Source organism: Salvia miltiorrhiza, chromosome 1 (genome assembly GCF_028751815.1).
Source record: "Salvia miltiorrhiza cultivar Shanhuang (shh) chromosome 1, IMPLAD_Smil_shh, whole genome shotgun sequence".
Classification (NCBI taxonomy): Eukaryota; Viridiplantae; Streptophyta; class Magnoliopsida; order Lamiales; family Lamiaceae; genus Salvia; species Salvia miltiorrhiza.
This window is the reverse complement of record NC_080387.1, coordinates 7,543,760-7,567,397: the sequence shown is the minus strand read 5'-3', so window position 1 is coordinate 7,567,397 and position 23,638 is coordinate 7,543,760. Positions and strand designations below refer to the sequence as shown.

The 23,638-nt window shown below is 38.2% G+C and overlaps 1 long non-coding RNA gene across 1 annotated transcript; it reads right to left on the bottom strand.

The window, feature by feature from the left end:
• Window positions 1-247: 247 nt before the first annotated feature.
• LOC131014248 (uncharacterized) lies at window positions 248-7,377 on the bottom strand. Its single transcript, XR_009098117.1, has 3 exons — window positions 6,535-7,377; window positions 5,243-5,318; window positions 248-397 (listed from the first exon to the last, which is right to left on the bottom strand). It is a non-coding gene; the product is annotated as an uncharacterized LOC131014248 (long non-coding RNA).
• Window positions 7,378-23,638: the final 16,261 nt, after the last annotated feature.

Sequence of the window (23,638 nt, the reverse complement as noted above, 5' to 3'; positions counted from 1 at the left end):
GGTTATCAGAGACATGAAAGAAAACTTAGGCTCTGATACCATTCTGTCACACCCCAATTCTTGAAACAATAACTATAACTGGGGTACGACTAATCATCTAAATGATCAAGGGAAAATCCTTGTGAAATCCGAATAAACGGGATAACAATTGGGCTTAGCCCCTTTGGATGAAGAAAGACAGGTATTCAAATGATACGAATCAATCCACAAACGTAACAACTTCAGGATCACAAGTTTAGTGTCATGCTTCAGATAACCAACATTCATTAATCGAAATACTTGAGAGTCAATAGTTTAGGCTCAACAAAAGATAGATACGGGCTAGTTCTACAGCGGAAGTCAAAATAAGGAGTTGAACTCTAGCCTCAGCTCCGCCCCGTCATCACCCGCCATTAACCTGAAAACATTTGAAAGTATTTTTGGGCTAAGTACTAATGTACTTAGTGGGCTGCAACTTTAAAACATTTCATAATCTGAAGAACAGTTTATCCAATCATACTTGACATGACTTAGAAGGTTTTAAAGTGAAAGAACTTCTAAGCATGTTAAAACATTTCATTTATAGATACATATATATATATATACTTAGTTTGCGCGCAGATGTCACACTCATTTCTGTTACTCGCTGTGTAGCACCCCGTACTTTTCCTCATGTTGTGAGATAGTGTCTTAACACTAATAAGAGTACTGAGATGTCGAAATACGAGACTATTATTTTTTTTTTATGATTAGATAAGACAGATTGTCATTTAAATAGAGATACGAGTGACTAAACCGAGGATAGAGTTAGAATGATGAGATTCGAGAAATGAGCTGAGATAGAGATGCTGATTGAATTGAGTTGAGATTTTATTTCCGATTACCGGGAATAAATTTTACAGATACTGAGTTATCAGAGTTTGACTGACCTATTAAAGAGAATAGGTGTAATGAGTCTGACCTAGAGTCGAGGAAGAAAGAGTGAGAACCTTGATGAAAAGAGTCGGTCCGAGAGATGTCTAGTTTGTATGTTTGCCGACTGCTTTAATGTGACATTATGTGAAACTACGTGACTGATCGATTATGTGATTTTCGTGATGTGTGTCACTGTGACCGAGTTATTATGATTTTTATTCGAGACCTTAGCATTTGGAATTTTGATTGAGTTTCCAAAGCAAGTATGGGTTATTTTTATCGAGAAATCGAATGATGCCGGTTTATGAAAATTTTTCCGAGCATAATTTTTTTTAAATTATTTTTCCTACGAAGAGGAATATTATAATTGAGTGAGTGCACTAATAATAGTGCTATGATCATTATTTTGGTCACATGAATAATTATACTATGGTATTTTATTAATGAGTGACTTTACCATAGTTTTGTGATTTTTATTTAATCACCCTTCACACTTTATTTATTTTCCCATACCATATGTTATATGTCTCAATTTTGCTAAGTATGGAATTGAGAGAGTAAAGAATTGAGAGTATGAGATGGGAGAGTGTAGAGATTAGAGAGAGATTAGAGAGAGAAAGATCATTCATTAATTAGCAAATATTTCATAAGATTTGCAAATCTCCTTTAAAGATTGCAAGATCATTCTCAATCTTGCAAAGCTAATTTCTCTCTCCCTCACTTACAATTTTCGGCCAACATCATCTCTCTCCCTCACACACATTTTCTCCCAACACACACTCATCTTCTCCATTTCTCTATTCCACCATTTTCCACCATTAGAGCAAACCTTCGAAGCTTCCAACAAAATTACCAAACACCTCAAACCACTCTAAAACTTTCCATAAACACTATCTATCCTCATTTATTCAAGAGAATCCTTGAAGAAGAAGCTCCAAAGTAGAGTGAGAAAGTGTAAACTTTGGTAAGAACTTGGGTAAGTAACCATGTCTTTCCTAAAATCTTGTTTGAAAGATGTTATGTAAGTGTATTCTTGAAGGATGAGCAAGAAAATCACCCCTCCCTTTTCTTTCCCAAATTTTCGAAAAATGGGTCTTCATCCCTTTCAAAATTTTTCTTTTTCTTTTCTTGTTTGGGGGTGAAAAATGAGAGTTATGTGATGTGTATTGATGTTTGATATATGTTGTGAAATATGTGTCATGAGATGTGAAACTTTGATGGAAGTTAGTTTACCCCAAAAATGGTAACTTTTGAGTTAATGAGTTAAATGATGAATTGATGATATAAATGAGTCTATGAGGTGTAGATGATGATGATTGATGGATTAATTTAAGTATATGATGTCAATTGGAGTTTTTGATGTGGGTTAGTTTATTAAAAATTAGGGATATGTGTATATATGCCCCTATTTGTGAATTGATGGTTTTGATGTGAGATTAATTGGTTAAAAATGAAAGATCTATGAGTAGATTAAAGATTTGTATGTGTTTGTAAAAATTTCAAAGAGTTAGTTAGTAAAAATTAGGACTTTTTAGTCTATGTGTTAATTAAGTGTTTTTGCTTGAGATATATGTTTTTAAGCATGATAGTAGTGTCTTTGTATTTTTGATTAAGTCTATTGTAGGCTAAATAAAATTTTGACTAAGTTTAGTTTGTATGAGTTTTGAGTTTTTATATGATGTGAGTTTGATGCTTTATAAAATGAGGTTTATTTGCTCTATGATCATTATGAGAATTTTATCCATGTTTTGCTAAGAGTTTTATGTTGATACATGGATTTTCATAAAAATGTAATAAATATAGTTTTTATGATAAAAAGAGAGTAAATATGAGAATAATGAGTTATATGATGTAAATGATCATATTTGAGTATTTGAGAAATTTTGAGCATGAAATTGAAAAGGGATTTGTTAGACATGTTCGTTGAAGTGTTTTCTATGAGATTTGAGTGGATGATGAAAGAAAAGAGTCGAGATTGAGTATTACGAGTATTTTGATGTATTTGAATGTTTTTAAGTGCTTTAAGTGCTTAAAATGAGCTTTGATGTGTTTTGCTTTGTTTAAATGTTGAATTGAGCACTTAAGAGTTTGAGATGAGTTTTTGGTGATTTTTCGTAGGCTACTGACCTACTGTGATCGACGGGTTGTCGATGTCTAATGGCTTTGAAAATTTTACAGCACGTCCCTACATGAGTGTTGAGCATACCGGTAAAATTTCAAGTGATTTGGACTTGATTTACTATTTGTATAAAATGCAAAACCAAATCTGCACATTTCTACCGGGAATTTCAGAGAACAGGGGACAAAGTCATTCATTTCAGTATCATCCTGTATGATATAGCTTTCCAAATTTTTATGATATCAACCTTACTGTATGGGCTAGATATCCACCAAATTTGAGCTCAGTTTGACAACGTTTACTATTTTTCAAAAATCAATGTTTCCGATTGCTCAAAACTGCCGAATATGGTAGACCGTGGTAAAAACGCCATATCTCCCAAACCACTTGGAGTTTCTGACTCTACTTTTTTTTAAATGAAACTAGACTCAAATAACTTTCTTTTGGTATGAGTCTGGAGTCCAGGAGATGTCGGAGTCAGAACGTGTTAAATTTTAAAGTTGAGTCAGTGGGAAAACAGAACATGATTTGTTGATGTTTGATTGTATTTTCTTATGTGCCTTATGTGTTTATGTTGCCTAAGTGTTTTAATGAGATTAGACGAGTCTTATATGGGAGATAAATCGAGACTTAGAACCATGATTTTCTTGAAACCTATCCTTGGACTTAAGGATTTGAAATGAGTGAAGAAGTTATGTAGAGTCGATTAAGAGATAGAATATAAGATAGAGCATGAGTTAAGGCATGAGTTTTTGTCGTTGAGTTCTAATCGAGATTCATTTTATGACATGAACCTACGATGATGACGATGATCCCTGAAGACACGAGCAGAGCAGGGAAGTAAGTAACTCCGCTTTGACGGGAGTTTTTGAGTAAGGTCTTCAGGTGGGCAATATTTTGAGTATACGAATATTATATGAGCTTTCTAAAATTGTTTAATGATGTTATGAGATTAACAAATGTTTTGAGATAAATGATGTTTGAGAACTGTTTGACTTGCCAATTTTTGATGTTGAGCTTGTATGTTACCCTCTACTGATGAGACGAATTCGGATCCTGCCAAAAGCGGGGTTGTGTACACAGAGGTGATCGTGAGCCGTCTTCGGGTCGGCCGGTCACGGTGCTTGAGAAGGAGGCCTACTTCTCAGTACCTTAATAATGATGAGTTGTAGATGTGGTACATGCATGATGATGAGTACTTTGATAGCGCTATCGTTTCTTTATGATATCATAATTATGAAAACTGCATGCACAGATTCATTTACGCTAACCTTATTTCTGTGTATTGCTGAGATGTGGCAAGCTTCAAACTTATAGCTCTATGAGCACCTTTCTTGTTTTTCGGCGTTTGCCCACTGAGTATTATATACTCACGCCCTGCATGTATTTCTAAATGTGCAGACTAAGCGAGGAGCGAGATTGGTCTGGTGCTGGCGGGGAAATGTTGGAGGATGTATTTACTTTATCGTATTTCCATTTTGACGATAAAGTCTTGATGATTGATATACTTTAATTTTCTTTTGAAGTTAAGCAATGTACTCACGGTTATATGTCTTCATACATATAATCGGTTCGCCTTTTGCTGCGATACTCTGCATATTATGATTCCTTACGAAAATGAGCGATACCCGTTTTGTTTTTGTTCGTGAAATTCCTGATAATTAAAAAGTTATAACGACATTGACGATTTTACCCTTGGATTCATTTATAATGATTTCTTTAACACCTTTTGATGCGAGCTTCCGCTTGATGTTCGACCTATTCTTCTTATCTTTTATTCTTTTAAAAATAGTCGTATCGATACTCGTACCCCACTATCATTAGTGTCGGGAATCGGGCTGCGACACGCTGTGATCCCGGACCTCTAGCCACCGACGGATCCGTTTCTCCCATTTACTTGAACTGAGGGCGTAACCCAGACAAGTTTACTTTTGACCTCGGGACGCTACCCAGGCAGGCCCTTACATTCTATGCTTCGGAACACATCCAGCAAGCATCCTTATAACGCCTCTTAGTTAGTGCCCGAATGGAGATCAACCCACCGAGTCAGCTAACGGTGTACACAATTCTCAAATAACGTGTTAGGCCATAAGAGAACCTCAATTGATTCGTTGTGGCGAGCCTTAAACAGAGCAGAGTGCACATAAACATTTTATTGGATAAACAGTTTATATATATACAAACATTTAAGCTCATTAGCTCAATCATACATTTGGAAAATAAGCCCACCTGTATAGGCAAAGCCTGTCGTTTAACTTAATCTCTGAATCGGAATAGCAGTGCTAATCCTTCTGACGTTCAAAGCCTACAAGAAATCTATTCTCAATAGGTCTCCTTGAATCAAATCTTAAGTCGTTGTGAAGTGCTTAACATTCTATGATTCACTTAGCCGGGTTTTCAAAATTTAATGAATAAATAAATGAAAACATTTTTCTTGAGTTAAGAACACCAACAATATTCTTACTCATCTTTCTTTAATAATTGGAATTATAATTAAAACCAATTAAATCATAAATACTTTTATTGCAAAAATATAATGCAATTTCATGTCATAACATGGTGTATTACTCCACTAAAACCCTTTAAAATCCTTAATACAAAATCAAGGTAAAATTTTCGGACACCAACAGTTCATCACTCTGTTCTGTCTCAACTTCAACGAATAAACTGTTTTAATTCCGAAATCTCCTGGACTTGAGACTTATACCGATGAAAACCTCTTTGAGTCTAGTTTTGTTTAAAAAAAGTAGAGTGAAAAACTCCAAGTGGTTTAAGAGATATGGGTGTTTTTCCACAGTCTACCAGATTCGGCAGTTTGGCACGACCGGAAGCTAGGATTTTTAAAAATTAGCAAACGTTGTCAAATTGCTTTAAAATTTTACATGAGTCTGTATAACACTTGTATGTTTCTCCCATAAAACTTTGGGAGGCTGAATATTTTTGAAAGCCACTGAAAAGTGTGACTCCACAGACTGCTCTTCTAAATTTCCGGTGGAAATGCGCAGTAAACGATTTATATTTTAACAAGGTAGTAAACGAGGTTCAAATGACTTGAAATTTTACCAGTGTTTACAAGACTCATATATATACACACCATAAACGTTTGAAGATTTTTAGACAAGGAAAACCTCGTCGACTCATCAGTCCCGAACGTAAGAAAATTTCTGGAATGGTCGAATTTATAACATATACACATATCTTTTTAGATCCATGCTTTCACCATCATTCTCATGCATTTTCTTACTAAGAACTCATCATGCTTCACTTATCAATACATATATCCCTTTCGAGGGTTCTCAAGAAATATATCTCTTCCTCTCATGTATCTAACATGTAGAGGTGTATGAGCACATGAAGGTAGTGGAAAGTTGAAAGAATTCATCATGCTCTTCTTTTATCAAAATTTTCGAGAATTACAAGAGTAGAGAGGGGACTTTCATGCTTCAATATACATCAATATACATGCTTATATATCAAGGAAAATATATATATAATCATGAGAGGAGGATTGAGGTTGCTACCAACAAGATCAATGGAGGTGAAGTAGGGGATGATGCGTAGGCCTCTTGGAGCTTGATCTTGAAGATTGAAGTACACTTGATAGCTTGGTGTGAGGGTAGCACTTTTGGCTTCCTTAATCCTTTCCAAAAATGGTGAAACAAGGAGAGAAGTGTGGTGGAGTGAGGAGGGGAGGGGGCTGCCGAAGGGAGTACAAAAAGGAGAGAGGGAAGCTTGCTTTGATGAGCTTTGATGAGATGATGTGATGGAGTGATTGCTTCACTTAATGAGTATCTTGAATTAATTGTGTGAGGATGTCATCCTTGAGTGTGCAGGAGAGTGAGAAGAGAGAAGGAGAGAAGAGAGAGATGAGAGAGCCGAGCATGAGGGGGAGAGATGGAGATTTGTGCATGTGCATGGTGAGCTTGAATTGAGGGATCTTGTTGGCTAAACTAGGTTAGGCTTTTTAGAGCTCCTTAATGTGTGCATGTGAGTTTCACTGATGGTGAAGAAGAGAGTAATGAGGGAGAGAGGGGACCTGCGTGAGGGAGGGTTTCATTTGGTTAATCAAATACTTAACTTAAGGGGTCCAATATAAAAATCAAAGCCCAACACATAAAATAATTAAAGTCCAATCATAGACTTTAATTTAAATCTTGTAAAAATATTAATTATGTGTAAAATATTTCACATATACACATGCTCATATTTAAATTAATATGCAATGCACAAAAATTTAAATAGCTAAAATATTTACAAACGTTTTTTGTAAATCATTTTGTTGGAATTAAATAAATTCTTTTTCTCAATCCGGCGCGAATCATCTTAAATCTAAGTTCAAAATTATTCTAAACTTAGCTCGAGGAAACGGGGGTATTACAAATAATGCACAAAAAATTGTCAAAATTTTTCAAGCTGCATACAAGATGATGTTTAGAAGTTAGTTATGATATTACAAGCTAAAGATGATAATGATCTTTAAAGCTACACACAAGATAATTCTTGTAACTTAATTGTGGTCATTCAAACTTCAAATGAGATGATACTCGCAAGTTAAATTTTTTTTTTTTTTAACTCCAAATGAGATGATTCTTGGAACCCAATTATAATATTTAGAACTAATAATGCATAAAAGTTTGTCAAGATTTTTTCAAGTTCCATACAAAATGATGTTAGAAGCTCCAAATCATACAATCTCACAAGTAAACTTTGATTTTTAAAGCTCTAGATAGTGATGTTAAAAAAACTTGACGCATAAAAATTCATTTTTTGTATTTTAAGGTCTAGACGAGATGATACTCAAAAGTCAGATGTTCAAACGTTAGTTGTCATCTTCCGAAATTTAGATTATGATATGATCCTATAAGTTTCAGACGAGATGATGCTCAGATGAAATAAAATTTTCAATATCGATACATTTTTCAAAATATTATTAAATAAAAATCTACATAAAAAGAATATTTATTATTATAACAAAAGGTTAACATTTAATTGAGGAATATGATTCAAATTAATATAATTTCAACTATATTATCTTAAATTAAATAAATTTAAAAATAATTTATATAATAAATTAAAATAATTTCCCGTCGAATTTCGACGGGTTACGCACTAGTTTACTTTTAATAAGCATAAGATAAACATTTTGTCGCACAAATGTATACTTATGGTAATATAAATATTTACCTTCATTCAATATAAAGCATTATACATATCAATAATTACTTTTTCTTACAATAATAATTATTTGATTTGATCAAATAATAATATTATTATTTATGTTTATTAAAAGTAATCATTGATATAATAAAAAGAAATAATTGATATGGAGAAATGTAATTTTTCAAAAATATTATATTTATTGTAATTATTGTTGTACTAAAAAATAGTTATTGTTATTATTATTATAAAGAAAGGTAATATTTTTAAACCTAAAAATAAGTATTAACCATCATTCAATATTTTTTAAACTTAAACACGGAATACTAAACCCTAGCCATTCAATAATAAACCCAAATGGAAATATTTACTCCCTAATGGAAATACTCACTTTTATTTATCCAAAGATATACATTTCCATACTTAAATATATACTTATGTGAATATAAGTATTACACATCATTCAATATTTTTAAAACCAAAACACTGAATACTAAACCCTAAACACTAAATATAACCCTTGAATACTGTAACACCCCAATTTTCATAAACTTTTCAATATAAAATCTTTGAAAACTAATAGATAAAAATAAAATTTCTTGAATTATAAAAGTTTAAATCAATTTAAAATCAACTTGTCAAAACTAAAGTAGTATCATAAAAATAAAATAAAACTTAATAAGTTCAACTAAAATGTTCAATGTAAAAGAAATTCTTATCCCTAGTCATTCTCCACTTCCATGGCCACTTCGACTCTGAAACTGCAAAACTGAAACGATAAGGGGTGAGCATATTGAAAATATACTCAGTGAGGAACAATAACAAAATATCCATATACATCACATATATAATTAAATCACGTTATCATACTTGCAAACATACGCCAAGAGACTAGAGCCCCTTGACAAACATAATCATAGTTTGAGTCGATGGCTTAAGTCCCATGACCAAACACATACATAGATCAATGGCTTAGGTCCCATGATCAACTTATCATCATAGATCAATGGCTTAGGTCCCATGATCGCACATAATATAGATCAATGGCTTAGGTCCCATGATCGCACATAACATAGATCAATGGCTTAGGTCCCATGATCGCACATAACATAGATCAATGGCTTAGGTCCCATGATCGATCAATGGCTTAGGTCCCATGATCACACATAACATAGATCAATGGCTTAGGTCCCATGATCACACATAACATAGATCAATGGCTTAGGTCCCATGATCGCACATAACATAGATCAATGGCTTAGGTCCCATGATCGCACATAACATCATAGTCATAAGATGCACGTAAACAAGTAATCAACGCGATAATAAAAACATATATAACAATATGAATAAGCGTAAAATCCCTCACCTTAAAGTCGAAGGCAATTAACTAAAATCCGGAATGAAGGTGTTAATCGTACCGCACCGATTGAAAGTATTCGAGAGAAGAAACAGGCTGATAGAATTTGCGTGTATATGTGTATATGTGATTTAGGGTATAATAATTGCCTCTATTTATATTAGTCTTTAAAGAGTTCTAGTTCTAATAGGAAACAAAAAATAATACTACTAATAATAATAATAATAATAGTCTAGATAAAATTAATGGTGCACATCTATATGTATCATGTAATTATTAAAAAAAATAAGTTATACAAGAAAATACTATTAATTAAACTTATAAAATAAATCTAAATTATCGGGGTGTTACAACCTACCCCACTTAAAATAATTTCGTCCTCGAAATTCTAATCATGATTTTTGAGCCATATAGTCTAGTTCTATGGTGAGGTAACTTCATCCTTCGCACGTGTTCCACGGACCCGTAGTCGCTACTCCCTGTATAGTAGTCGTACACCGATTGCAGCCTCCTAATCCTTTCGTATCTCTCGCATTGTACACGCAAGAATTCACAACGTTCACTTAATCTTTCATATTCTTCGCGCAATTTCTCAATTCGTTCTTGTAGGGTGACTTGAGCTCTAGTGGGAGTTTGACGTGTCCGTGCCATCTAACACTTTCACAATTTCAACTATTTCTAACGAAGCTAATCGTAATAGTACTAGAACATAAAGGCATCATAAAAAGTCATGTAAAACGTCATATCGGCCATGTACTTGAACAATTAAAACACATACCTTGGAGTCGATGTAGCACATGAGTTTCGAATGACTAGGCTTATTTAACCTTTAAGCTTACTTAAACCTTTTTGAAAACAAAACATTTTTTTTTACACGAGTCTACAGGAACGTAGACCCGCTCTGATACCACTATGTAACACCCCAATTTTCATAAACTTTTCAATATAAAATCTTTGAAAACTAATAGATAAAAATAAAATTTCTTGAATTATAAAAGTTTAAATCAATTTAAAATCAACTTGTCAAAACTAAAGTAGTATCATAAAAATAAAATAAAACTTAATAAGTTCAACTAAAATGTTCAATGTAAAAGAAATTCTTATCCCTAGTCATTCTCTGTCACGACCGGCCCTAATTAAGGATAATTAAGCCGGGGAAATCGTGACTAATGGAGGGAGATTAGAAGCGGGGTAGAAAGGGGATAATCAAACAAGGAAGGATCGCATTTCATCATTTAACAAAAGGGATATTTATAATATAACAGAAGTTTAGTCGTATAGACTCAAATAACTAGTAAGTTCAGATATCTCTGACTTAGCCAAATAAACATAAAACTTCTGAGTACGCAGCGGAATATGATTCTGATTACATGTATGAAGACATGTAACCCTAGAGTTCATTAATACATAATAAGACAAAAGAATCCCGCTCGTCACTTCATCACCATCAGCAGCTGCTCAACCTGCACATTTAGAAATATATGCAGGGCTTGAGTACAAAAGTACTCAGTGGGCACGTATGCCTAAGTATAAAATACATGCTTCAAAACTGTAAATTGTCATGCCATAATAAACAGTACAGCAAGGGAGTTTTTCGCTAAAAGGCCCAAGCTTACTAAATTCATTTGTGATTCTTAAAGTTCGACTGCAGTCTAAGTTCTCTTGTAATCTATCATATCTGGAACTTTGTGCCGGAGAGGTGGCCACCTCTCACGGTCACTTGACCGGCCAACCCGCTAGATGACTCACGGTCACTGGTGTACACTAGCCCTGGCAGGATAGCTATCAACTGCTCAAGACCCGAATTCGATTACATGATAAAAGTCACATCAGATAGATATCATACTGAAATTTAAATATTTTATGGCAAGACAATATTTGAAATAACTTCAATTAATTTAGTCATGAAATAACTTGCTTGAACGTAATATTTAAACTCATTTGATATATATGAAAGTAATGCCCACCTGATATAAACTTTCTGTGGTACAAAAGCTCCTCAACAGATTATCAATCTCGCCCTTGACCTTTATTACGAGAATATATGTACATATATAAGATATTTGCTCGAATAAAAATCCTCAAATGAGAATGTGTATTTAACTATGCATGATCCTTATGCATGAATTATTATTCTGAAATAATAATCAGGGAATTTCTATTGTTAATCCAGGCTATCGGATTTAAACAAAAGCTAAGTCTCGTCTCATGAAGCCGGATAATTAATAAAAATTAATCCGTTCTCTTCAGGATGTTATACACTACTGATTAAATAATCCCGCTCTATGTGGTAGATAGAAAGGAACTAACTCGGCTTATTCATTACATAACCTCGTAGGAATTTATCGGGCTTATCAAATATGAATGGAAATAATAATATAATTTCAAATAATTAAAAGGCTCAACATAAGGCAGTCTAATAATTAATTAAATAGAAGTGAGCTTGAATAATTAACATGTGAGGCCCAATTGAAATAATTCATCGGCTCAAGTAATTAAATAAATCTTGGCCCAAATAAATAAATAATTTGATTAGCTGGGCTTAATTAAATAAATCAAACGAGGCCCAACGAAGATAATATAACAAAGGCCCAATGAATTAAACTAAAGTCCAATTAAAATAGATTGCAGTTGGGCTTTTATTAATAAACTCGGGCCAAAGAGAAATAATAAAGGCCCATATGAAAATAAATACAACTAGGCCCAAAGAAAATAAATAGGAGACCCAATTTTCGGCCCAATTATTAAAATAAATAGAGTCCAACTCAATTAAATAAAGCCCATACAAATCAAAACAACAATTAAATCAAAGCCCATATAAATAAAATCAGAGGCCCAATCAGTAATTAAAATCGGTCCATATAAATAAATTCTGAAGCCCAATTCCTAATTTAAAATTGGCCCAAAATTAATAAATAACTCAGCCCAACTCAAGCCCACTGAAAATAAATAACAAAGCCCAATAAATAAATAGGAGGCCCAAATTTATCGGCCCAACTCAATTAAATTAAAGCCCAAAACAAATTGAAGAGCCCAACTCCAAATACACGGTTCTCTCTCTCAGCAATAATACACTCATCTCTCTCTCTCTCGGTCACACTCCCACGCACCCATACGAAAGTAAATCTCTCTCTTCTTCTCAATTCTCGTTTCTCTCTCTCTCGCTAAGTTCCGCCGCTGCAGAAACTCGCCGGGAAGCAGCGGCGATAAGCCGCCGTCATCCGCTGCTCTCCCCTCTCCGTCCGTTTCCGGCGACATCATTGTCGAGCCGCCCTCTCTTTCGGCCCTCCGGCTCAACTCCGGCAAAGCAGCCCCCAACGTTGTCTCCACCTCTCCCTTCTCCTCTTTCTCGTGCGACAGGTACCCCATGCGCCGGCCGGCCGCCACCGCTCCGATTTCGAACGGAGGCGCCGCCTGAGCCCTAGTTTCTTCCCCAAATCAGAGAGCGCCGCCGTCGCTGCAACTGGAGGGTCGGGAGATTCGCCGTGTCGCTGCTTCGATCCGCCACCGCCGCGGAACCGGCGAGCGGCGCCGCTGCTGCTGTGCAATTTCCAGCGAAGGGTGTCGCCTCGCCTTACCTGACTCGGACGCTCCCTTCGGTTCTCCTTTCGGCCTCAATCGTTCTTCTCTCCCTCGCATCTATTGAAGGAACGAAGAAGCCCTAATTTCTGCCAGAGAAAAGAATACCGCCTCCACCACCGTGGTTCTGCCGCCATCTCCTTCGCGTTCCTCCGGCGACCAGGGAAAGGTCCGCCTTCGTTGTTCTCCGGGGTCGATGGGGTTCGAGTTGCGCCACGCTGCTGCTGGATTCGGGCGAAGGATACTCCGCCGCTGCTGCAATCCAGAATCGGCGAGGGCCATCGTCGAGGTCGGGAGTCGTCTGCCTTTCACCGCTCGACGCCGTGGACGTTGCTGTTCCCGCGAGTCGCTGCCCAGATATCGTCTCTCGGCTTGACTAAGCAGAGCAGCGCCCCTCATTTCTAAAAGCTAAGTCCCCATCTACTCTATTGTAAAGCTTGATTTTCCTTGTTGTGCTTAGTATGTTGAGTTGCTCGAGTTCTACACACTAATTCGTACATAAAATAAATGTAACTGGTGTTCTGCATTATGAAGTGTAACTTCGCTGCTAAGTCCATTATGCTTATATAGGTCTTCTATCATTTGAATCTGATCATGTTTGATGGTATGAATGCAAACTGAATTGAATAACTGAGGTCGCATAAATACCTTGAGTATCTAGCTTGTTGGTTGGTTGTTGTGGTATTGATGATTGAGATGGGGAATAACTGAAATACAATGAAGGTGTTATTGCTTTAAAATGCAGGTGGAGGTTATGGCAGGAGGTGGAAACGTTCAAGCCGAAGCTTACCTTGAGGATTTGGCGGAAGTTGGGCTAGCTCTTTCTCTCCTGTTAATGAAGTCTCAAATGAATTGAAGCTTGTTCAAGTATGGCAGCAGGGAAGTCGACGCTGCTGTGAGTGAAAGGGGAGTCTGTTGGCTGGAGTTGAAGTTAATAGAGGAGGATTGTTGGCTGCATACTTGAGTGATGAGTGGTGGGAAAAAATGATGAGTGATGGGGGAAAATGGTAGGGAAAGAGTGAATGGTTGGGGTGAAAAATGAGTGGTGGGGAAAAGTGGTGGTCAAAGATTGATGGAAAGAAAAAGAAAAAAATAATATAGAAGAATTAATGATGTATTTTCTATGTCTCGGTGATTCCGTAACTGAAATAAAATACTGGCTTCGATTCTGCTTGATACTGTATTTACATAAATCTCGATTTCGACATGTGATATCTCGCTAAAATCGATAAGTTATATAATGAATCAAAATTAAATCCGTAGATTTAATTCGTTCGTTGTTCTAATATATAAATTAAATCCGCAGATTTAATTAATTCACGAGTCGGAAATAATCCACAACTTGAGTAAAAATAAAATCATATTCCATCTCGCTTAAATAAATAACGTGACTTTGCTAAGTCAGTTATAACTCTGAAATAATATCATTGACTGCTTTAACAATATAAATTCAGGATCATAAGCTGAATTCATATCAGAATAATATCCGTTTTCATTCACTGATGAACAAAAATACACACTCATTACTGGATTTAAAATATATAAAAGAGCGGGTCACTACATACTACCCCTCTTAACAAAAATTTCGTCCCGAAATTTGCATATTTCTTCTAAAACAGTTCGGGGTATTTATCCTTCATTTTGTCTTCAAGCTCCCACGTGGCTTCCTCTTGTCCGTGGTGTCTCCATAAGACTTTCACTGATGTGATTGCCTTATTCCTGAGTTGTTGTACTTTTCGATCTAGAATGGCCTCTGGTCTCTCTTCATAACTCAAGTCTGGGCAAAGGATCATCTCTTCTTGGTGGATTATGTGCTTTGGATCGAAAACGTATTTTCTGAGTTGTGATACGTGGAAAACATTGTGAACATTTCCAAAACTTGGCGGTAATGCCAACCTATAGGCTACTGGGCCTATTCTTTCCAAAATCTCATAAGGTCCTACGAATCGGGGCCTAAGTTTTCCCTTGACACCAAACCTAGTTATCCCCTTGGTAGGAGATACCTTTAGGAAGACCTTGTCTCCTATTTCAAACTGTAATTCGGTTCGGCGTGCATCAGCGTAAGATTTTTGTCTATCTTGCGCCTCCTTTATTCGCCCTCTGATTTGGCGGACTATCTCAACCATCTCATTTACCATGTCTGGTCCTAAAACTTTTCTCTCACCCACTTCATCCCAATAAAGTGGTGATCTACATTTTCTTCCATACAATGCCTCATATGGTGCCATATCGATAGTCGCCTGGTAACTGTTATTATAGGCAAATTCAATCAACGGCAGCACTACTTCCCAACTTCCACCTCTATCTAACACCACTGTTCTCAACATATCTTCGAGGGTCTGAATTGTCCTTTCAGACTGCCCATCTGTCTGCGGGTGGAAGGCGGTGCTGAAATTTAACCTCGTGCCTAACTCCTTCTGTAAGCTCATCCAAAATCTAGAAGTAAATTTTGAGTCTCGGTCTGAAGTGATCGACACTGGTACACCGTGTAAGCGTACAATCTCTCGAACATACAACTGAGCTAGCTTGTCTGATCCATGTGTGATCGGTATTGGTATAAAATGAGCACATTTTGTGAGTCGATCCACTATTACCCAAATGGCAGTGTTTCCTTTCTTTGTTTTGGGCAAACTGGTCACAAAATCCATTGCTATGTGCTCCCACTTCCATTCTGGGATTTCCAACGGTTGTAGTTTTCCATATGGCCTTTGATGTAAGGCCTTCACCTGTTGGCATGCTAGGCATTTCTCCACAAATGACGCTATGTCTCTCTTCATTCCTTCCCACCAAAAGTGTTTCTTTAAGTCCTGATACATCTTAGTACTGCCTGGGTGGGCAGTATAAGGGGTATCGTGAGCCTCACTCATGATTTTATCCTTAAGCTCATCATCGTGGGGGATGCATATTCTTCCTTCAAAGAGGATAACATTATCTGATGCTTCTTGATAATTCTTGACGCCTCCTTTTCTTACTGCTTCCCGTAGTTTTTCCATCTTCCCGTCTTTTCTTTGTGCTTCTACGATCATCTTTCTCAAGTTAGGTACTGTTGCCACAACGCTTGCTATCGTCCCTGGTGGTTTAACCACTTCTATGCTCATTTTACTAAATTCCCTTATGAGCACCGTCTCTCGAGTGATGAGAGCTCCCAATTTAGATTGGGTCTTACGACTCAATGCATCAGCCACTACGTTGGCCTTGCCTGGGTGGTAGTTAATACCGCAGTCATAGTCTTTCACTAGTTCGAGCCATCTCCTCTGTCTCATGTTGAGGTCCTTTTGCTCGAAAAAGTATTTCAGGCTTTTATGATCTGTGAATATTTCACACCTAACTCCATATAGGTGGTGCCTCCAAATCTTCAGCGCATGCACCACTGCAGCTAACTCCAGATCATGAGTCGGGTAATTCAGTTCATGTGGCCTAAGCTGTCGTGACGCATATGCTATCACTCTTCCTTCTTGCATCAGCACGCAACCAAGTCCATTTTTGGACGCGTCTGTGTAGATCATGTATTCCTTATCAGCTGTTGGGACGGCTAACACTGGTGCCGTAGTTAACTTCTCCTTAAGTTCTTGGAAGCTCTTCTCGCACTCCTCTGTCCAAGAAAATTTTATTCCCTTCCTGAGTAGTTGCGTCATTGGCCTTGCAATTTTGGAAAATCCTTCCATAAACCTCCTATAGTAACCTGCCAATCCTAAGAAACTTCTTATCTCATTAGGGTTAGTAGGCGATTTCCATTCGCGCACTGCTTGCACTTTTTCAGGGTCCACTTTAATCCCTTCTGATGATACAATATGTCCTAAAAACGTGACTTCGCTGAGCCAAAACTCACACTTGCTGAATTTGGCATAAAGGCGCTCTGTCCTCAACGTTTCTAGAACAATTCTCAGATGTTCCTCATGGTCTTTATCGTTCTTCGAGTAGATCAGGATGTCATCTATGAATACCAAGACAAATTTGTCTAAATACGGATGGAACACTCGATTCATGAGGTCCATGAACACGGCTGGCGCATTAGTTAGCCCGAATGGCACAACTACAAATTCGTAGTGGCCATACCTAGTTCGAAATGCCGTCTTAGGTACGTCTTCTGGTCGAATCTTCAGCTGGTGATAACCAGACCGCAAATCAATCTTCGAGAACACGCTTGCTCCCTTGAGCTGGTCGAAGAGGTCATCTATCCTTGGTAAAGGATATTTGTTCTTCAGTGTCACTTTGTTCAGTTCCCTATAGTCTATGCACATTCTCAATGTGCCATCCTTTTTCTTCACAAAAAGTACAGGTGCACCCCAAGGTGATACACTTGGCCTAATGAATCCAAGTTCCAAAAGTTCTTGCAGTTGTATCTTGAGTTCTTCCAACTCTTTAGGAGCCATCCGGTATGGTGCCTTCGAAATGGGAGCTGCCCCGGGCTCCAAATCAATGGTAAACTCAATTGGTCTGTCCGGTGGTGGCCCTGGCAGAATCTCTGGAAATACATCTGAAAAGTCCCGTACAATTGCTACATCTTCTATACTCTTTTCAGTACCCAGTTCTCCGTGCAAGTATACGAGGTAAGCTGGGTATCCCTTCTTCATCATTTTCGTTGCTTGTAGGGCGGAGATGATCATCTTTCTTCTTCCCATACTAATTCCGTGGAAAGTGTGACGGCTCCCTTCCTGGGGGTCGAAACGATATCCGTCTTTCGTTACAAAGGATGGTGGCATAGTTCTCGGCTAGCCAGTCCATTCCTAGGATTATGTCCACATCTCCCATTGGAATAACATACGAGTTGTTCACTACAATCTTGTGTGACCCTATGTTCAGTTCTAGGTTCAAGCACACATGATCTACTGTCGTCATCCCTCCTATAGGTGATGATATACTCAACTCTTGGTCAGCTCTTTCCATTTTAAGTTTTAATGTGTCAACACATGTACTTGAAATGAAAGTATGCGATGCGCCCGTATCAAATAGAAGTACAACAGGAGTATTGAGTAGCATGCCCATACCTGCCAGGTTTCCCTGGTTGTTCTCGGGCTGCTTCTGCCTCATAGCATAGGCTCTAGTATGACGAGGTTTTTCATGTTGTTTCTGTTGTCGCTGCTGTTGTTGGCGGGCCTGTTGCTGATATGGTTGTTGAGGTTGGGGTTGGTACTATAGCTGTTGGTGCTGCTGTGGCTGCTGATACTGTGGTTGCTGCCTTGGGTATGGTTGGGGCAAAGCTTGAATTGCTCGCAGATGCGGTGCCTGGATAGGTGGGTTTGGCCTTGAACTCGTTCCATGTTGCTTATTCGGGCACCGGTTTGCATAGTGCCCCTTCTGGTTACAGATATAGCAACTATCACTGCCGGCCTTACAGATCCCCACATGATTTTTGTTACATTTGGGACAATGTGGGGCCCTCTGTTGGTTATTTCCCATCTGTTTCGGTGCACTCTGGTCTCCATAGCCCTGTGACTGGAAAACCCGTCCCTGCCATGGCCTCTTCTCACCTTGGTTCGGGTTACTGTTGTCCCATCTCCTCTTTCCTCTAAAATTTTGATTATGATTCTGATCATGTGAAGGTGCTGGCGTAGGTACAGTTGCAGGTCTTTCTCCTGGCATGGCTGCTTCAATGTCTAATGCTCGGCTGAGCGACTCAGTGTAAGACAATCCTCCGTGGCTTGCCAAAGCCATCCTAATTTCGTGCCTCAGACCGGCACAAAACTTTTCAGCCATCTTCTCATCTGTGTCAACTTGTTCCGGTGCATATCTAGACATATCGCAGAACATCCTGTCGTATTGAGTTACCGACATCTTCCCTTGTTTCAGATTGTAAAATTCAGCTTCCTTTTTCTTGCGGTAGCTCTTGGGTATATACTTGTCATATATACCGGCTTTGAATTGTTCCCAGGTCAGATTTTCTAACTGCTCTGCTGTCATCGTTTTCATCCTTGCTTCCCACCAGAAATCAGCTGACCCAGTCAACTGAAAGGACATACAAGTCAGGTGTTCTTGGTCGGTGCAACGCAGGAAGTTGAAAATGCGTTCAATAGCGCGAACCCAAGTTTCAGCTTCTGCCGGGTCTCCTGTCCCGTTGAAAGTAGGTGGGTTCTGTCGCAAAAATAATTCTTCAATCCGTCGTTCTGGCTGAACAGGTGGTTGAACTATTTCGGGTTCTGGTTCTGGCACTGTTTCTGGGTCTCTTCTTTCATTTCGGGGAATCCTGCCCCCTCCTCTTGGTCGTCCTCGTTTTGGCGGCATTCTATTAGGTCAAAACATAAGTTGTCAGCGCATTAAAATGCAATAAGGACATACTCTCATTTCTATAGTTACTCTTTAACTCATCGAGTTCTGCTCCTGTTAAAACTTAAGCGAACATATAAATAAAACATAGCGGAATGACTTGCCACGAAAGACCAATAAGGTCACCATATATAACATAGGGAAAATTGCCTCAATGAGGACTTTACATCATCATAAAAATCTAGGTTCAAAGATCTATGTAAGTACCACACATGATGAACTGGCTATCCAGCGAAGCCATTACAAAAAGTACTCAATCACAGAACGCCCCAAGGTTTCGCGTATCCGTACTAATACTAGTCAAAAGACTATGCCGGCATATGGCATACAAAAAGCATTAAAATTATCTATGTTTCTGGAATATTTAAATAACATCATACTAGACATATATATAAACCGGTCTAAGAAGATCGGGTACAAGATCCCTGGGTTCGGGGCATGGCTGTCTTCCTCTGGATCCTCTTCCGGATCTTCCTCTGGATCCTCATCTGTTTCTCCGCCAGATGGGTGCGACTCACCCCCTCCTTCACCTGCTGCCTGGCCAATGATGGCTGAGCGAATCATCTTCAAGGTGACTCGAAGAGTTGGGCGGTCGTCCATGGCCGGGGCTTTTCCCTTATTGAGGAAATCAATGGTATCGGCTAAGACTCTGTCAACGTCGGCCATAGCGGCTGCTATCTCTGCCTTGCTCAACTGCCTCGATGACAATGGTGGCTCACAGACTAATGGTACTGAACCCGTGCCAGGTGGAAAATCTCTGTAGGCTTGAGGCCTAGAGGGGCCTGCCTCAGCGTCGTGCCTCCTGGGTTGCCTTAAGATAGGGGCTGCTGGTGGAGTCGGCTCCGGAAGTGGGTCCAGTAGTTCGTCGGGCGAAGGTACTCCGACTCGAGCAAGGTCTCCCGGACGTATATACGGCCCTCGAGGAGCATTTCCCCAACGAGTGAATTGTGCCTGGATCTCAGCAGTAAATCCAGAGAAGTCATAATGCAAGTCATAGGACCTGCCAGAACGAGTGATGTAGTGAGCGGAAATCATCCTCGCCCATCCCTGCCATTCTGATGGCAGCAAATCCATTAGCCGCTCCATTCCGTCATAGTCCGATATCCCATGGTCTCTTGCAGCGACCCAGTGTCGATGGAAGCCGGCCAAGAATTGGCCTAAGTCATCACCGTGGCATCGGCGATAAGTAAAATATGAGTTCCTGATAGTATCCGGACTAGCATCTCGACGCAACGGCCGTCGTCTGGTAAAGCGCATCCTTGCCATCTATACATGAAGGTCGCATAATCAAACTCACGAATATCAAAATAGGTGGCAAAAACAGTAGGGTTCAAACATATCTACAACAGTAAGGTAATAATTCTACTTGAGGTCTCGAAATTCAAACCACGGTATTATAATCATAATAGCCTAACACTAGACTCGAATATAATTCGTGAAGTCTTAAATATGCTGCAACTAGTACTAACTAGGTTTTTGAAAAGAGATAACTCCGCTATGTTGCAGTTTCCAAACTATGTAGGGTATTCTTATTACTATGAAAAGTGTTCCCACTATACTCTGATTAAGGCAATAGTTGATTCGGTATCCGCCTCGCGTGAATAATCCGAACGAAGATCTATGCCCGTGTCACTATCTCGTGTGTGACACTTTTCTTTACTCCCCATTGTATTTTGTTTGTTGATTTCTCGTCTGGTTCACTAACTTTGTAACTTACTCATCGCCTCAATTTACAGAGAAAAGCAAAAATGTTCTTGCTAAATTCCTTCTATTGTTGTGTTCATAACAGTGATCATGCATCCTTAGCGCATCTAAGTTCATTGAGTAACATCTCCATAAAAAGGCATAAGTAAAATCAACATTTGCATCAAGGCGAAATATAAACTTCAACATTCAAAACTTTCTGTTGCATTCCTTTCTGTTGAGCATAGCGATGTGATGAAGTGCTGAGCTTTTGCCGACTGACTCTTTCATACTAGTGATCATACTAGAAAAATTTATTAACTCTAGGGTTCAGAGCAAATGAACTGCTCTGATACCACTCTGTCACGACCGGCCCTAATTAAGGATAATTAAGCCGGGGAAATCGTGACTAATGGAGGGAGATTAGAAGCGGGGTAGAAAGGGGATAATCAAACAAGGAAGGATCGCATTTCATCATTTAACAAAAGGGATATTTATAATATAACAGAAGTTTAGTCGTATAGACTCAAATAACTAGTAAGTTCAGATATCTCTGACTTAGCCAAATAAACATAAAACTTCTGAGTACGCAGCGGAATATGATTCTGATTACATGTATGAAGACATGTAACCCTAGAGTTCATTAATACATAATAAGACAAAAGAATCCCGCTCGTCACTTCATCACCATCAGCAGCTGCTCAACCTGCACATTTAGAAATATATGCAGGGCTTGAGTACAAAAGTACTCAGTGGGCACGTATGCCTAAGTATAAAATACATGCTTCAAAACTGTAAATTGTCATGCCATAATAAACAGTACAGCAAGGGAGTTTTTCGCTAAAAGGCCCAAGCTTACTAAATTCATTTGTGATTCTTAAAGTTCGACTGCAGTCTAAGTTCTCTTGTAATCTATCATATCTGGAACTTTGTGCCGGAGAGGTGGCCACCTCTCACGGTCACTTGACCGGCCAACCCGCTAGATGACTCACGGTCACTGGTGTACACTAGCCCTGGCAGGATAGCTATCAACTGCTCAAGACCCGAATTCGATTACATGATAAAAGTCACATCAGATAGATATCATACTGAAATTTAAATATTTTATGGCAAGACAATATTTGAAATAACTTCAATTAATTTAGTCATGAAATAACTTGCTTGAACGTAATATTTAAACTCATTTGATATATATGAAAGTAATGCCCACCTGATATAAACTTTCTGTGGTACAAAAGCTCCTCAACAGATTATCAATCTCGCCCTTGACCTTTATTACGAGAATATATGTACATATATAAGATATTTGCTCGAATAAAAATCCTCAAATGAGAATGTGTATTTAACTATGCATGATCCTTATGCATGAATTATTATTCTGAAATAATAATCAGGGAATTTCTATTGTTAATCCAGGCTATCGGATTTAAACAAAAGCTAAGTCTCGTCTCATGAAGCCGGATAATTAATAAAAATTAATCCGTTCTCTTCAGGATGTTATACACTACTGATTAAATAATCCCGCTCTATGTGGTAGATAGAAAGGAACTAACTCGGCTTATTCATTACATAACCTCGTAGGAATTTATCGGGCTTATCAAATATGAATGGAAATAATAATATAATTTCAAATAATTAAAAGGCTCAACATAAGGCAGCCTAATAATTAATTAAATAGAAGTGAGCTTGAATAATTAACATGTGAGGCCCAATTGAAATAATTCATCGGCTCAAGTAATTAAATAAATCTTGGCCCAAATAAATAAATAATTTGATTAGCTGGGCTTAATTAAATAAATCAAACGAGGCCCAACGAAGATAATATAACAAAGGCCCAATGAATTAAACTAAAGTCCAATTAAAATAGATTGCAGTTGGGCTTTTATTAATAAACTCGGGCCAAAGAGAAATAATAAAGGCCCATATGAAAATAAATACAACTAGGCCCAAAGAAAATAAATAGGAGGCCCAATTTTCGGCCCAATTATTAAAATAAATAGAGTCCAACTCAATTAAATAAAGCCCATACAAATCAAAACAACAATTAAATCAAAGCCCATATAAATAAAATCAGAGGCCCAATCAGTAATTAAAATCGGTCCATATAAATAAATTCTGAAGCCCAATTCCTAATTTAAAATTGGCCCAAAATTAATAAATAACTCAGCCCAACTCAAGCCCACTGAAAATAAATAACAAAGCCCAATAAATAAATAGGAGGCCCAAATTTATCGGCCCAACTCAATTAAATTAAAGCCCAAAACAAATTGAAGAGCCCAACTCCAAATACACGGTTCTCTCTCTCAGCAATAATACACTCATCTCTCTCTCTCTCGGTCACACTCCCACGCACCCATACGAAAGTAAATCTCTCTCTTCTTCTCAATTCTCGTTTCTCTCTCTCTCGCTAAGTTCCGCCGCTGCAGAAACTCGCCGGGAAGCAGCGGCGATAAGCCGCCGTCATCCGCTGCTCTCCCCTCTCCGTCCGTTTCCGGCGACATCATTGTCGAGCCGCCCTCTCTTTCGGCCCTCCGGCTCAACTCCGGCAAAGCAGCCCCCAACGTTGTCTCCACCTCTCCCTT